Below are 15429 nucleotides of genomic sequence, written 5' to 3' on the forward strand. Positions count from 1 at the left end.
CTCAGACCTTGGTCTGGGGTCAACACAGTGTTGTCATTGATCACACCCTGAGGATTCACCTCAGTGAATCCCTGAGAAACTAGAATGTCTTCCCTCTCATCCTAAGAATTCTGCTGCTTAGGAAATGACCCCAAAGTGATAGTCCTAAAGTCCTCTCCCTGTTCCCACAGAGAACTACAGAAAGATTCAGATGAAGAGCCTGACTCAGGATGTGAAACTACCAGGATGAGATTTTTTTTTTTTCTTTTCTTTTTTTTTTCTTTTAAAGAGTATTTTCTTTGCTATTGATATTCAGTGCTTCACTATTTTGTTAATTATGTTATTCCTCTCCTGTATCCCTCCCATTTAATTAATTGCCAGTTTCTGACATTTTAAAACATCTTAGCCTTCTCCTTCCATTTCTGCTTTGTTCCATTTCAGGTCTTTCCTAGATAGTAGCCGCTGACTCCCTACCTTTATCTGAGCATTTGTTCTCACTCTGTTGCCCCACTCCCAGTGTTTCCTCTGTACTATGTCTTTGGTGATGTTTCTGACTCAAAACTCTTGTCATCTGACTACTCAGTCATTTTAATGATGACTTTTATCCTTCACCTGTTGGGTAAAATCTAAATCTCTTTGGAATGGCTTACAAGGCTCTTGATGATCTTGTCCAGTGGATGGTCCTAAGTTTATAGATGGGGGATTTGTGAGGAAGAACAGACCATTTGCAGAGAAATAGACAACTGCATCTTTGTGCACTTAGGTTTTTGGGGATTCCATATGTGATCCCATTAAAATGTGAGGAGAGAAAGTCTTTCTACAGTCTTCTTTTTAGCTGATGAAAGAAGCAAAGGAATCCTTCTCTTTTGTCAAACTGAGTACTTTCTAGGGAAGCCAAAATCTTTACAAACTGCTCATGGAAATTACTCTTTCTCTTTGTACTAACAGAGGTGGGCCACAGACCACTGAGGACACTCATTAAGCATGTACTCCCAAAATACTGAAAAGAGAGTCCATCAGAAACAAACTTTTATTAAAAGACTATGTTAGGCACTGTGCTCAGTCACGTGGATACCAGTGAACAAGACAGACGTATTCCCTTCAGGAATCTGTGCTCATAGCTTGGAAAACAGACAGCTAGTTCTGAAGTATTTCTCTGGAGATATAACCAGTTCCAAACTATCTTTTGTCTTGATCATAACTCCTTTAGAGTTACTGTCTTCATAGTCATCTTTTTTCTTAAGATTATTAGTCCCTCTTGTGCTTCCTCTTTTTTGCTTTCAAATCAGCATTTAACAAAGCGTTTATTGACTCTGCTGACCTATGTAGCAACAGTCTTCCCTTTTCTGCAATGAAAGAAATGGTATACGTTTTAGTTTCCTCAGTTCTCACCTCTCTGGCTTCTGCAATCCCTCTTCTCGCCACTGAACGCCCCTCTTCTCACACTGTCGTCCAGGGGTCCTCAGAGGCCTTTCCCTAGGCTTCTCTGCGGCGCCTGACTCCACTCAGGCCTCTCCCTCCGTAGTCTCAGAGCACTGTTGGATACAGTCCAGTTTGCGCAGTCTCTCCCGTTCTCCCCACCACTTTTACCCCTACCCTACTTGCTTCTCCTGTGAACCTCTGACAGAATCTTCATATCTATTCAGGGCTTTGTTGCTGTTTTCAACTTTGCGTCTGGTGATGTTTTCTTCACACCCAGAATCCTCTAGAGGATTCTAGAGAGTAATGTGAAATCTTACAGTAACACTGATGTTTCTGTGTCATGCACATAGAGAAATTTCAATTCTCTAGTGCCTGGGAATTTTAGAAGTGAAGTACTATAGTATGCATTCACAGATAATTCTTAGCAACATAATCCAGGATTGAAAGCTATTTTGTTGCATTTAAAATTGTATTTAGAATACAGTAGCTAATTTTTCTGTAACTATGCAAAAGTAACAGAGCAGGCCATCCCAAGGTTCATACCTAGTTTAGACAAAAAAATCAAAGGATTTACCTACCTTATAAGACCTAGCATTTTTCTCCTTCTGTAGTACTTTTCAAAAAATGGGCAGCAGATCTAAATAAACATTTCTCCAAAGAAGACATATAGATGGCCAAAAAAGCACGTGAAAAGATGCTCAACATCACTAATTATCAGAGAATGCAAATCAAACCTATAGGGAAGTATTCCCTCATACCATTCTGACAAGTGGCCATCATCAAAAAGTCTATAAACACAGAAAACAACATAGTGTTGTAAAGGAATTAGCCTCCAATTAAAAATAAAAAGTAGGGACATGAAAAGAGAGAAGATGCCAATAAAGGGTACTTTAATTGGTAAAATAAAAAAGTGAATACATACCCAATAAAATACAAAATATTTAGTTCTTAAAAAAAAAAAGGCTACAAACAATAAATACTGGAAAGGAAGTGGAGAAAAGGGACCCCTCCTGCACTGTTGTTGGGGATGTAAATTGGTATAACCACTGTGAAGAACAGTGTGGAGGGTCCTTAAAAAACTAAAAATAGAACTACCATATGATCCAGCAATCCCACTCCTGGCCATATTTCCACAGAACTCATAATTAGAAAAGATACATGCACCTCAGTGTTCATTGCAACACTATTTACAATAGCCAAGACATGGAAGCAGACTAAGTGTCCATTGACAGGAATAGATAAAGATGATGTGGTACGTGTATATATAATGAAACGTTACTCAGACATAAAGAAGAACAAAAGAATGCCATTAGCAGCAACATGGATGGACCTAGAGATGATCATACTGAGTGAAAGAAGTCGGAGATGATTTCAGTCATATGTAGAACCTAATTTTAAAAAATTATACAAATGTATTTTTTTACAAAACGAAAATCATCACAGATATTGAAAACAAGCTTATGGTTACCAAATGGGAAATGTTAGAGGTGGGAGGATAAATCAGGAGCTTGGGATTTTGGTGGCTCAGACAGTAAAAGAATCTGCCTGCAATCAGGGAGATCTGGGTTCAATTTCTGGGTCAGAAAGATCCCCTGGAGAAGGGAATGGCTACCCACTCCAATATTCTTGGCTGAAGAATTCCATGGACAGAGGCTACAGGCCATGGGGTCACAAAGAGTTGGATACAACTGAGCAACTAACACTTTCACTTTGATTCACTTTGCTGTTTTACATCTGAGACTAATAAAATACTATAAATCAACTATACTCCAGTAAAATTAAAAAGTTGGACTAAGACTCTTATGGCACCTTTTCAATGTTTTGTTGATTTTATGATAATACTTATTTCAAGAGTTTTAGAGCAGATACTTTGTTGTGTGACTCTGATTCATAATACTCTTTAAATTCTTTGTGATCATTGCTAATTTTGAGTTCTGAGCACTGACAATGTGTCAAGTACTTTTAACTTTCACACAGCTTTAGAACCAGTATTTACATTGGTAACAATTATAAGCCACAGGTGAGTTTTGTCAAAATCATTTGTTTTAGGTATTAGAAAAGCCAATTACTATTTACTTTGAACTGAATCTTACACAGTATTAAAGGCATTACTACTTGTCATAGTTTTTGTACAGTATCATGTGTTTCAGACTATGATGCATGTCATTGTTTCCTTGTTCCCTCTCAGATCCACGAGATTAATGTTTATAAGATTTAAAAGCAATGTTAAAAATGTATCCAGGAACTTCCTGGGGGCTCCCAATGCAGGGGGCCTGGGTTTGATGCCTGGTTGAAACTAAGACCCAGTGCAGCCAAATAAACAAAAATAATGAAAATAAATACAAAAAAGTGTGTCCAGACTTCCTCACTTCATTCTGTTTATTCCTCATATTTTAAGTTCTTGGCATTTATAGATACGAAAACACTGCACAACTGTTTACTGCAAGAATAGCAGTACAGTAACAATAAGAGCAAAGGAGAAGCCAAAAAATATATTGTTTAGGAATTTTAGCAGTATGAGGATTTAACAAAGAGATGATTTTTATAAATGTAGAATGAAGAATGTACAACCCTAGCCACGGAGCTTGTGACTGAACTGGCAATTGGTACCATGAACGTGTCTCCTGCAATGACAGGAACTCCTCTGTTGATAGATCCTGTGTTAACCTAGACTTTGCTAATGAGTATATGTTAGGATTTATATCACTTATTTTACTGTTTATCAGTTGCTATTTTGTTTTCTTTAGCAAGCAGTATGGCTTCTGCTGCTGCTGCTGCTGCTAAGTTGCTTCAGTCGTGTCTGACTGTGCGACCCCACAGATGGCAGCCCACCAGGCTCCCCCATCCCTGGGATTCTCTAGGCAAGAATACTGGAGTGGGTTGCCATTAACTTCTCCAATGCATGCAAGTGAAAAGTCAAAGTGAAGTTGCTCGGTCGTGTCCGACTCTGAGTGACCCCATGGACTGCAGCCTACCAGGCTCCTCCGTCCATGGGATTTTCCAGGCAAGAGTACTGGAGTGGGGTTTCATTGCCTTATCCGATGGCTTACTAGTGTATACTAACTGAATACCGGTATGGAACAGAATACTGTAGAGGGCTATGAACATTAGTTAATATGCTACTATGACTTTTAGGGGCTTCCCTGGTGGCCCATGGTAAAGAATCCACCTGCCAATACAGGAGACGTGGGTTCGATTCCTGGGTTGGGGAACATCCCCTGGATAAGGAAATGGCAACCCACTCCAGTCTTTTTGCCTGGGAACTCTTGTGGCCAGAGGAGTCTGGCGGGCAATAGTCAATGGGGTCGCAAAAGAGCTGGACACAACTAAACAACAGCATGACTTTTGAGTATTGAGCTGGTTAGGTTTGGAAGTCAGGTGGGGCATATTTAGAAATTACACTAATAAGGGGCCTCAAGAGTTAGGATACTTGCTTTTAATGCATGGCTCTTGTGGAGTGAGGGGAGGGTATGGTCTTTCTGTTTTTTTCTGATTCTTTTTGGCTGAATAAACAAAGTAGACTGAATAAAAACGAGAAAGTGTCTTCACTTTATTTTTAAAGTCAGATGAGGTGGCCTGGGTATTGGTGGTTATGTAATAATTTGCAGTTTTGTTGTTGTTCAGTCACTCAGTTGTGTCCAACTCTTTACAACCCCATGGACTGCAGCACGCTAGGCTTCCCTGTCCCTCACCAATTCCTGGAGCTTGCTCAAACTCATGTCCATTGAGTCAGTGATGCCATTCAACCATCTTATCCTCTGTTGTCCCCTTCTCTAGCCTTTAATCTTTCCCAGCATCAGGGTCTTTTCAAATGAGTCAGTTCTTTGCATCAGGTAGCCAGAGCGTTGGAGCTTCAGCTTCAACATCAGTCCTTCCAATGAATATTCAGGACTGATTTCCTTTAGGATTGACTGGTTTGATCTCCTTGCAGTCCAGGGGACCTTAGAGAGTCTTCTTCAACATCACAGTTCAAAAACATCAATTCTTTGGCGCTCAGATTTTTTATGGTACAACTAGCACATCCATACATGACTACTGGAAAAACCATAGCTTTGACTAGACAGACCTTTGTCAGCAAAGTAATGTCTCTGCTTTTTAATATGCTGTCTAGGCTGGTCATAGCTTTTCTTCCAAGGAGCAAGCGTCTTTTAATTTCATGGCTGCAGTCACCATCTGCCATGATTTTGGAGCCCAAGAAAATAAAGTCTGTCACTGTTTCCATTGTTTCCCCATCTGCTTGCTGTGAAGTGATAGGACCAGATGCCATGATCTTCGTTTTTTGAATGTTGAGTTTCAAGCCAGCTTTTTCACTCTCCTCTTTGCAGCTAGATGTTATTAAATGCTTAGTGCAAGACTGGGATTGACTGTCATTCTTGCAAGTTATTTCACACTTAGAAAATAGCATGTTATGAAAGAGGAGGTTCTCTCACACTTCTAGAATGTGGTTAGGGAGGGGAGGGTGGAGATCCAAACAGAAAATTTAGTGTTTTCTTGTCCTGCCTTAAAATATAAATTTTAAGCAATGATCATGATATATTCATACAATAGAATATTCCTCTGTAATAAAAAGTCAAGTACTGATAAGTGTTACAGCCTAGTTGAGTCTTAAATATACTGAGTAAAAGAAACCAGACACAAAAGATGACAAATGATTTCATTTCTATGAAATGTCCAGAATAGGCAGATCCATGGAAATAGAAATAGTGGTTGCCAGAGGATTGGGGGATTTTAGGTGGGGGAAGGTCATGGATAAGGGCTTTCTTTGGGGGCTGATGGAAATCTTCAAAAATTGTGGTGCTGGTTGAAACAACTCTGTAAATTTATTAAAATGTGTTGAATTATACACTTTAAATGGGTGAATTATATGGTATGTAAATTACATCTCAAGAAAGCTGTTAAAAAATTAAAAATTTACATTTAGGGAATCCCTTGGTGGTCCAGTGGTTAGACCAGTGCCGGACTTGGGTTTGATCCCTGGTCAGGGAACTAGGATCCTACAAGCTGCATAGTGCACCCACCCCTAATTATTAATACATTTAGAATCTAAATTGAAATTAGTCAAAGTTGAACATTTTGAATTAAGTAAGATGTGGGCAGTGTGGAGATAATTTGTGTTATCTAGATGAGTACAGTTCAATAGAAGTAGAATGCATATGTGTGCAATTTAATATTTTGTAGTAGCCATATTCAGTGGGGAAAAAAAGGTGAAAATAATTTTAGTATATTTAATCCAGTAAGTCAAATATATTAGTGTACTCAGTTCCTCAGTTGCCACCTATGTCTCATTTTCCTCACCCTGAAACAAAACAACGGTAACTACTTATGGTTGTTGTGAGCATTAAGTGAGCTAAACATCTATTCTGTGTTTATTGTGTGTCAGGTGCCGTACTGAATTTAAGTGGACTTCCCTGGCGGTCCAGTGGTTAAGACTCTGCCTTCCAATGTAGAGGGTGCAGGTTTGATCCCTGATTGGGGAACTAAGATCCCACATGGCATGCAGTGTGGCCAAAAATAAAAATACAAAAACCTTATTGAAAACAACGCCCCCCCCCCCCCGCTGCCTCACCCGGCCCACCCTTGCCCAAACAAATGACTGTGCTTCCACTGCAGGGTCACAGATTCGATCCTTGGTCTGGGAACTAAGATTCTGAATGCTGCATGGTGTGGACAATAGAAAAATAAAGCTGGAGATTTTATCTACACTTAGTAGAAAAGGAAATACTAATTAAGGAAGAATGCATGATTTAGTTTGTGCGTTAATAGTATAGGGAACCATGAAGACTGTTTGATGTATATATTGTTAGATACATATGTGGGTACTTAAGGGAGTATATACATAGGACTATAGCTATCAGTTCCCACTAGAATGCGCGGGTGTGTGTGTGTGTACACTCACGTGCGTGTGCTGGTGGTGTGGAAGAAAGTTGATAAAGAATGTCAGAACCATGCTCCTAGACATCTTGTGCTTAGACTAGGGTTTCAGAATTGGCTGGTGAGCAAAGGATGGGCAGAATCTGTCCTTCAAGCTACAGACAGAAGCCATGAAAACAGCCAGAAAGCAGTGTTCAGGGGTGAAATGACTCAGGAAGCAAAAAGGCTGAGAGAGGAAAATCAGATGTGATTGTCATGCAGAGTGGGTCCCTTTAGGGTCACCACCTGTTCACCAGGACTCAACAGAAAACCACAGTACCATATGCTATAGGTTAAGAAATAGGTTTCAATTCAGCGTCAGCAAGTAAAAAGAGGGCATGAGTCCCATTCCTCCTCTTCTTTCCATAAACAAGCAAACTGGGCACCCTTCTGGGCAGGCAGGGTGGGAGCATGGAATAGTGGAAGGATCCTGCCACATTACTGCTCTCATCGTAAGGCAAGCAGTGCAAGAGCCACCTTACCAGGACTTCCCTGATGGTCCATTGGCTAAGACTCCAGGCTCCTGATGCAGAGGGTCCAGGTTCAATCCCCGGTGAGGGAACTAGATCTCACATGCTGTAACCAAGACTCAGTGCAGCCAAATACCCTTTTTTAAAACAAAGGGAGGGGAAGCCACCTTATCAATGAGGAGAGACAAACTGCTTAGGCACCAAGCATTCTGGGTTAGTGTCAGCTGTTGACAGGATGTGGTGAACAGACTCCTGCAGTGTCCTCTAATGGTCCTCCACTGGTATTCACATACTTGTGAAATCCCCTCCCCTTGAGTGTGGGATGGATCTAGTGACTTAGTTCTAACCAAAAGACTATGGCGAAGGGAAAAGACATCGCTTCCTTGAGTAGATCATAAAAGTCTGTGACTTTCATCTTTCTAAGAAACTCCTTTACTGTCTTTGATGAAGCAAACTGCCATGTTGGAGAGACCTATGTGGTAAAGAACTGAGAGGTTTCCCCTGTCCAACAGCCAGTGAGGGTCTGAGGCCCTCAGTACAACAACCCTCAAGGAACTGAATCCTGCTAAAAAAAAATGTAAGTTTGAAAATAGATCCTTTCCTAGTTGAGTCCAGATGAGCCCCACTCTTGCCAACATCTTTATTGCAGTCTTGTAGACACCCTAAAGTAGATGACCCAGCTTATGCTGTGCTTGGGTTGCTGACCAACAGAAACTCTGAGATGCTTTGAGTTGTTTCAATCCTCTTGTTTTGGGGTAATTTGTTATGTAGTGGGAGACAATACAGGAGAAGGAAATGGCAACCCACTTCAGTATTCTTGCCTAAAGAATCCTATGGACAGAGGAGCCTGGTGGGCTGCTGTCTGTAGGGTTGCACAGAGTTGAACACAACTGAAGCAACTTAGCATGCATGCATGCATTGGAGATGGAAATGGAAACCCACTCCAGTATTCTTGCCTGGAGAATCCCAGGGACAGAGGAGCCTGGTGGGGTGCCCTCTGGGGTTGCACAGAGTTGAACATGACTGAAGTGACTTAGCATGCATCCATGCACTGGAGATGGAAATGGCAATCCACTCCAGTATTCCTGCCTGGAGAAGCCCAGAAACAGAGGAGCGTGGTGGGCTGCCATCTATGGGATCACACAGAGTCGGACATGACCGAAATGACTTAGCAGCAGCAGCAGCAGGAGATAATACGTTGCAGGTGTTTGGAAATGTTAACTGCCCAGTAACTGGAGACCTGGGAGCCCATGGCAAATTACAGTCTCCTCTGCCAAGTGTTAAAAACACCATTGATCCCCTTAGAAGGTGACTTCTTTTTTAAAATATTTATTTTTATTTATTTATTTGTACTGGTTCTTCGTTGCAGCATGTGGGATCTTGTTAATAGTTGTGGCATGTGGGATCCAGTTCCCTGACCAGGGATTGAACCCAGGCCGCCTGCATTGGGAATGTGGAGTCTTTGCCACTGAACCAGCAGGGAAGTCCCAGAAAGGAACTTCTTGCAGCTCCACTCACTGGGAGAAGGAACCCCAGGTTCATTATTCAGGCTACCCACGAGTGCTCAGTGTTATTTTCAGACAGTTCTGCTTCTTGTAATATAAAGGGAATATTAACTCACTAGAGTGAGTTAATGAAGTTAGGATAGTGGGTTATAGACCCCCTTATGAAGGGATATGTTTTCCTAGACTCTTGAAACCTAACTTTGAAGACAGAGTTGTTAAAGGCACCAAATAATTAGAGAAAAAAGTTTCAAAGAAAATGTTAGTATCTTAACTTAGAATTTTGTGACTTCAAAGGGGAGGAGACAGGAAGCTGTAGGTAAGCTGTAGTAGGAGTGAAGGCTGATTTCTAACCAAATAAATGTCAAGAGGGAAAAACGCAAAAGAGAGAAAATTAGTAAGTTAGGAGACAAAGCAATCAAAATCAATAAGTATGTCTCTTTGTATCTTGGTTTAACACCTCAGTTGTTAAGGAAAAAATAATAATATAACTAGAAAAGTGTGAACACGCCCTAGATATTTGATGATGGTAAGAATTATTATTATTTTTAGAAATGATATTATAATTATGAAATTTATGAAGTTATTTTTAGTGATATAGTAAAAATATTACAGGTGAAATGATATATTTATAATTTTGTTTAAAATATTCTGCACCTACTGGGGGGAACTAGGTGGGAGTATAAATGATGCAAGGCTGATTGCAACTATATGACATGGGAAAGGCAAACTACAGAGACAAGAAAACCTAGTGGCAGCTGGTGGGGTGGGTAGGGAGATAAACGGGCAGAACACAGAGGATTTTCAGGGCAATGAAAATACTTTGTATGCTGTAATAATAATGAACATATGGCATGTGCGTGTGTACTCAGTTGCTCAGTCATGTCTGACTCTTTACAACCCCATGGACTGTAACCTGCCAGGTTCCTCTGTCCATGGAATTATCCAGGCAAGAATACTGGGGTGGGTTGCCATTTCCTACTCCAAGAGATCTTCCGGACCCAGTGATCGAACCCCTGTCTCCTGTGTTTCCTGCATTGGCAGGCGGATTCTTTACCCATGTGCCACCTGGGAAGCCATATATGTCATTATACATTTGTTCAAAGCATAGTATGTACAACATCAAGAGTGAATACTAAGGAAAACTGTGGACTTTGTAGCTATGATGTGTCGATGTGGGTTCATCCTTGGTAAAAAATGTACCATTCTGGTGAGTGGTGTTGATAATTGGGGGAGACGATGTAAGTGTGGAAAACCTCCATACCTTCCTCTCAATCTTGTTGAAAACCTAAAACTTTTCTAAGACAATGAAGTCTTTATATACATATATATAAAGCAAAAACCAAAACCTGTTCAGTAGAAGGACTTAATAGCAGAATTGAGCTGGCAGAAGAAAGAATTTGAAGATAGTTCAAAGAGTTTATGCAGTATGAAGAACTGGAAGAAATAAGGATAAAAAATGTACGAACAGAGACTCAGATACTGTCGGACACCATCAGTATACCAACATATGCATAATAGTCTCAGAAAAGGAGGAAAGGAAAAAAAAGGCAGAAAAAAAAAATAATAAAGGCTTAAAACTTCCCAAATTTGATGAGAAATATTAATCTGTACACCCAAGAGACATACCATACTCCATGTAAGATAAACACAAGGAGATCCACACGAAGACACATTAAGGTCAAAAGATTACGAACAAAAGACAAAGAAAAATTTGAAAGCAATAAGGGAAAACATGCATATTAAACATATACATACTTACACCCAATAAGAATAACAGCTAACTTCTCATCAGAAAAAATAGAGGCCAGAAAGCATTGATATATTCAAAGTGAAAAGCTAAAAACACAGAAACCACCAAGTAACCTGATAATTAAGAATCCTATATCTAGCAAAACTGTGATTTGAAACTGAAGACAAAGACATTCCCAGATAAAGACCCTGAGAGAATTTATTGGTATTAATAGCAGATCTGTGGGGAGGGAGGTGGGAGGGGGGTTCAGGATGGGAGGGACACCTGTATACCTGTGGCCAATTCATGTTGGTGTATGGCAAAAACCATCACAATATTGTAATTATCCTCCAATTACATTAATTCAAAAAATGGAGCTGTCTTAACAAGAAATATTAAAGTCAGGTTCTTTAGACTGAAAAGAAATGGCACCGGATTATCCAATCCACATGAAAGAAAGCACCAGGAAAGGTAAGATGAAGGTAATTATGAAAAATAAATGTATTTTTATCTTATCTGACTTAAATTACATAAGACAATGAATTTATTGTATTGAGCTTATAACACCTACAGATATATATTCATGTGAATAATTGGACAAAGGATGGGGGAGGGAATGGAACTCTTGGAGTAAGGAAATGACAGAAGTGGTAATTTGAATCCACAAGAAGAAAGAGGACTGGAACTGCTAAATACAAAGTTTAAAATGAAAGGCTCAAGTATGTTTTTTTTCTTTTCTCAACTTCTTTAAAAGAAATTGATATAAATCAGTATTTATGACACTATATTGTCAGCTTTATAATATATACATAGATGTAATATATATGATAACACAAAGGAGAGGACACAAAACTTTATCAGAGCAAGTTTTCTGTGCTTACTGGAATTAAATTAGTATTTATCCAAAGTATATCATGACATGTTAAGGTGGAGATTATAATTTCTAAAGAAATCACTATAATTCAAAATTACACTGAGATTGAACAAAATAATTTATATGGGTCATAGCAAATACTTAATAAAAGGCAGTAAGGGAAGGAATAGAGAAAAAGATGTGAAACACATTGAAAAAATGAAAAATGGTAAACAAATCCACTCATAATAAATGTGAATGGATTAAACGTAGTTTTCTATGGTACATAATAAGTGATTAAAACCTAGCACCCCAAATCAACACACATTTGTTATCTCATAATTTCTGTGGCTCAGGACTTCAAGCATACCTTAACTGGAGTCTCTGCAAGCCTTTTTTTTTTTCAATTAAGATGTCAGTTGTGTTCTTATCTGGAGGACTGACTGTAAGATCCACCTCCACACTCACTGAGGACATCAGTAGAATTCAGTTCCCTGTGGTTATATCATAAGACTGAGGGACTTGACTGGTTGTTGACTGGAGGCTGCCTCAGCTCCTGTCGGCCACCCCTCAGTTCCTTATCACATGGGGCTCTCAACATGGCTACTTCCTCAAAGACAGCACAGCAGGATATCTTAAGAAAGTCTGCTAGCAAAACAGACTCTGGTCATGTGATAATAGGCATGACATCCTATCACTTGCCATATTCTCTAAAAAAACAAATTTTTTTGTTTTTAATTTGGCTGCCTGTGGTCTTAGTTGTGGCATGTGGGATCCAGCTCTCTGACCAGGAGTGGAACCCAGACCCCCTGCACTGGGAGCTCTGAGTCTTCGACACCGGACCATGAGGGAAGTCCCTGCTACGTTCTCTTGGTTAGAAACAATTCAAAGGTCCCAGAGACAGTCTCGAGGTGGGGGATGATAAAAGGTCATAAATATTAGAAGAAGATCGTTGGGGGTCATCTTAGAGTCTGTCTGCCACAGAGGGAGCTTCCTTAACCTGATAAAAGAGCATTTATGAAAAACCTATAACTAATATCATGTTGTTCACTCACTCAATTGTGTCCAGCTCTGGGACACCATGGACTGAAGCACGACAGACTTCTAACATTTTTATTTTTTGGCTGTGCTTTCACTGCTGGGTTTGATCCCTGGTTGGGGAACTAAGATCCTGCAAGCCTTCCTGCGCTGCCAAAAGAAAAGCCTGTTGGAGAAAGCCTACGTTTCTGTGAACAGACTTGGTAGAAACCAGGGCTTTGAGAACTCTGCCAGTGAGAGTTCAGAAGAAAATGAGGAACATCTTATTGGAAAATAGAAAAGGGGGAAATCTTTGTTAAGTATTGATAGTAGTGGAAAGCTTAGCTAAATTATCTCCTGGAGAATTTGTAAGAAATGAAACTGGTTATATAGCTAAGGAGATTTCTGAGCACAGTTGGTGCTGCTTGTTCCTGTTTATGTTACAGGAACATGAGAGGAAAGAGATAAACAGGAACCAGGGTTGGCTTATTTTAAAAATTCTCTCTAGATGACAGAAAGCCAGGAGGAGATAGAAAGGCGATGTACTTTGTTTTTTTCATCTTTCTTTTGGCTCCACGTCCTTGCCTCAACCCTAATGTGGGGGTTTGAACCTTCTCCCCTTAAACTGCCAAGCCATGGAAAAGAGCTTACTCTGAGGCAACTCTGACTCAGTGGTGGTCTCATTTCCTCCAGAGCAGGGGAAGGAACTGCCCCTTCCAAATTCCTCTTAGTAGTTTCTGGCTTAAACAGTAATCCTGCTGGATTTATTTTAATTGAACATTTTATTTTCCCCCCAGTGTTTCAGATAAAATTAACCTATAACATATTCATTAAAGGTGGAGGAATGATGATTTGATATATGTTTGTACTGATAACAGGACTGCCAGTGTGACTAATGGGACATTTTATTTTTTTATTTTTTTTTAAGTACCAAGGATCTTTATTCTTAGGTCTGATATTTAATCTGTGGCTGAAGATAATATGTCACTATTTAGAGAATAAAAGGTCCCATTATCTTCATTCAAGTCTTCAGCCACAAAGTTACACCTTATTCTCATACAAGATAAGGGTTGGTAGGGGATTAAGGAGGTACACTGAGGATAAAAGCAAAAGGGAACAAACACTTTTACAAGCATATTGTCCCAGTTACCGTGAAGGTTACGTTTCAGGTTAATTTACAAAAGTAGTGACAGAACCATGATTTCAGTGAAAATCAACACATTATACCTTTTAAAAAACCAGAAATACTAAGTCAGGCAAGCATGCGAAATTCAGAGTTAAAAAAACGCAAGGGCTGGCTGCCCAAACAGGTATTTCCCTCAGAAAGAGGGATTTGAAAATGCTGCACAGAACCAAAGGAATTAGAAGCTGAATTAGCACACTCATTTCCTCAGTTTATATATGAGGCAAGTGGGCAGACATTAACTGGTAAAGCTTACTCAGCCAGATTAAGAATGTATAGACATCCAATTCCTGGTGCTATCCGCAACTACATGTATCTAAAATACAAGGAGGTAAATATCCAGAATACATCAAACCCATTGATTTAAAAAAAACATTTCAAGGGAGGGGGTGAAGTTGTTATTATAGCATAGCAGCACATTACACATATTTAAGAGATTAAATGGAAAAAAATAATCTCTTAATGCTCAGTTTTGATCAACACAAGTTTCCAGCCAACTTTCTGATGTAGAGCAAAACAAGTATATTCTTCAGTTTTCTTCTACATTTTTTGGGGCCTATCTTTCAAAACTGAGCACCGGGTATTTTTAATGTAAGTAATGGGATGTTATATGTACATTCTAATCACACATTTTAAGAATAAACAAAGTGCAAATTTCAGTAATTCGTAGTGTATTTATACAATGAAAAGCTCTCTATCAAAATACACTTCACTGGGAAAAATAAATAAAACAGACAAATGGATCTACACAAAGTAAAAATTAACTTTGGTAGACTTCACTGTGGAGGACAGTCCATAACAAGCTTATCTGCCCTTACTCCCCCAGAGCCGATCATCTTCTGAGTTAAGATTTTAAAAATATGTTTTAATTGAGATCATTATGTTGACATTTGTTTCTCATTCCACATCATCTTCAGCCAAGCTCTGAGCACTTACAATTCTCTGACTAATTGTTGGGAGCTTAGTCAGAAGCATCTGGAACACTGGTGGTGGAAGTTTGTTGCAACACTTGCAGTAACTGCTGTGGCTGTCCACACATCAATCGCATTTGTCAGATGGTCCACACCCTTCTCATATTCACCTTGAGCTAGTAATTCTTCACCAAGCTGTATTTCTTCTACGAAGAATTTCTGAACGGCTTCAGCATCTTTAAGGTCAGGTAACTTGGAAAGCCCAGCTCTCTCCTTGGCAAGCTTCTGTTTCTTTCTTCGTTCTCGCAGCCTGTTCTTGAAGTTGGGGTCACTTCGTCTCTTGCGGTCGAAGTAAATGCAGTAACCGATGAAAAGGGCCCCGCACACGCCGGCGGCGATGGCGCTGTTCCGGCCCACCATCTTCTCTCCACCGAGGAGCCGGGTCGGCTG

The 15429-nt window shown here is 39.8% G+C and overlaps 1 protein-coding gene, 1 long non-coding RNA gene and 1 pseudogene across 2 annotated transcripts in view; 1 reads left to right on the forward strand and 2 right to left on the reverse strand.

Annotated features, from left to right (window-relative positions):
* Positions 1 to 15429, forward strand: part of LOC109577083 (BOLA class I histocompatibility antigen, alpha chain BL3-7) — a 41694-nt gene that overhangs the window by 8826 nt on the left and 17439 nt on the right. The gene's annotated exons all lie outside the window — the stretch shown is intronic.
* LOC139178810 (uncharacterized) lies at positions 978 to 12481 on the reverse strand. Its single transcript, XR_011563274.1, has 2 exons — positions 12239 to 12481; positions 978 to 1325 (listed from the first exon to the last, which is right to left on the reverse strand). It is a non-coding gene; the product is annotated as an uncharacterized lncRNA (long non-coding RNA).
* On the reverse strand, positions 14913 to 15399 carry LOC139178805 (mitochondrial import receptor subunit TOM20 homolog; annotated as a pseudogene).

The sequence above is a fragment of the Bos indicus genome, chromosome 23 (assembly GCF_029378745.1).
Source record: "Bos indicus isolate NIAB-ARS_2022 breed Sahiwal x Tharparkar chromosome 23, NIAB-ARS_B.indTharparkar_mat_pri_1.0, whole genome shotgun sequence".
Lineage (NCBI taxonomy): Eukaryota > Metazoa > Chordata > Mammalia > Artiodactyla > Bovidae > Bos > Bos indicus.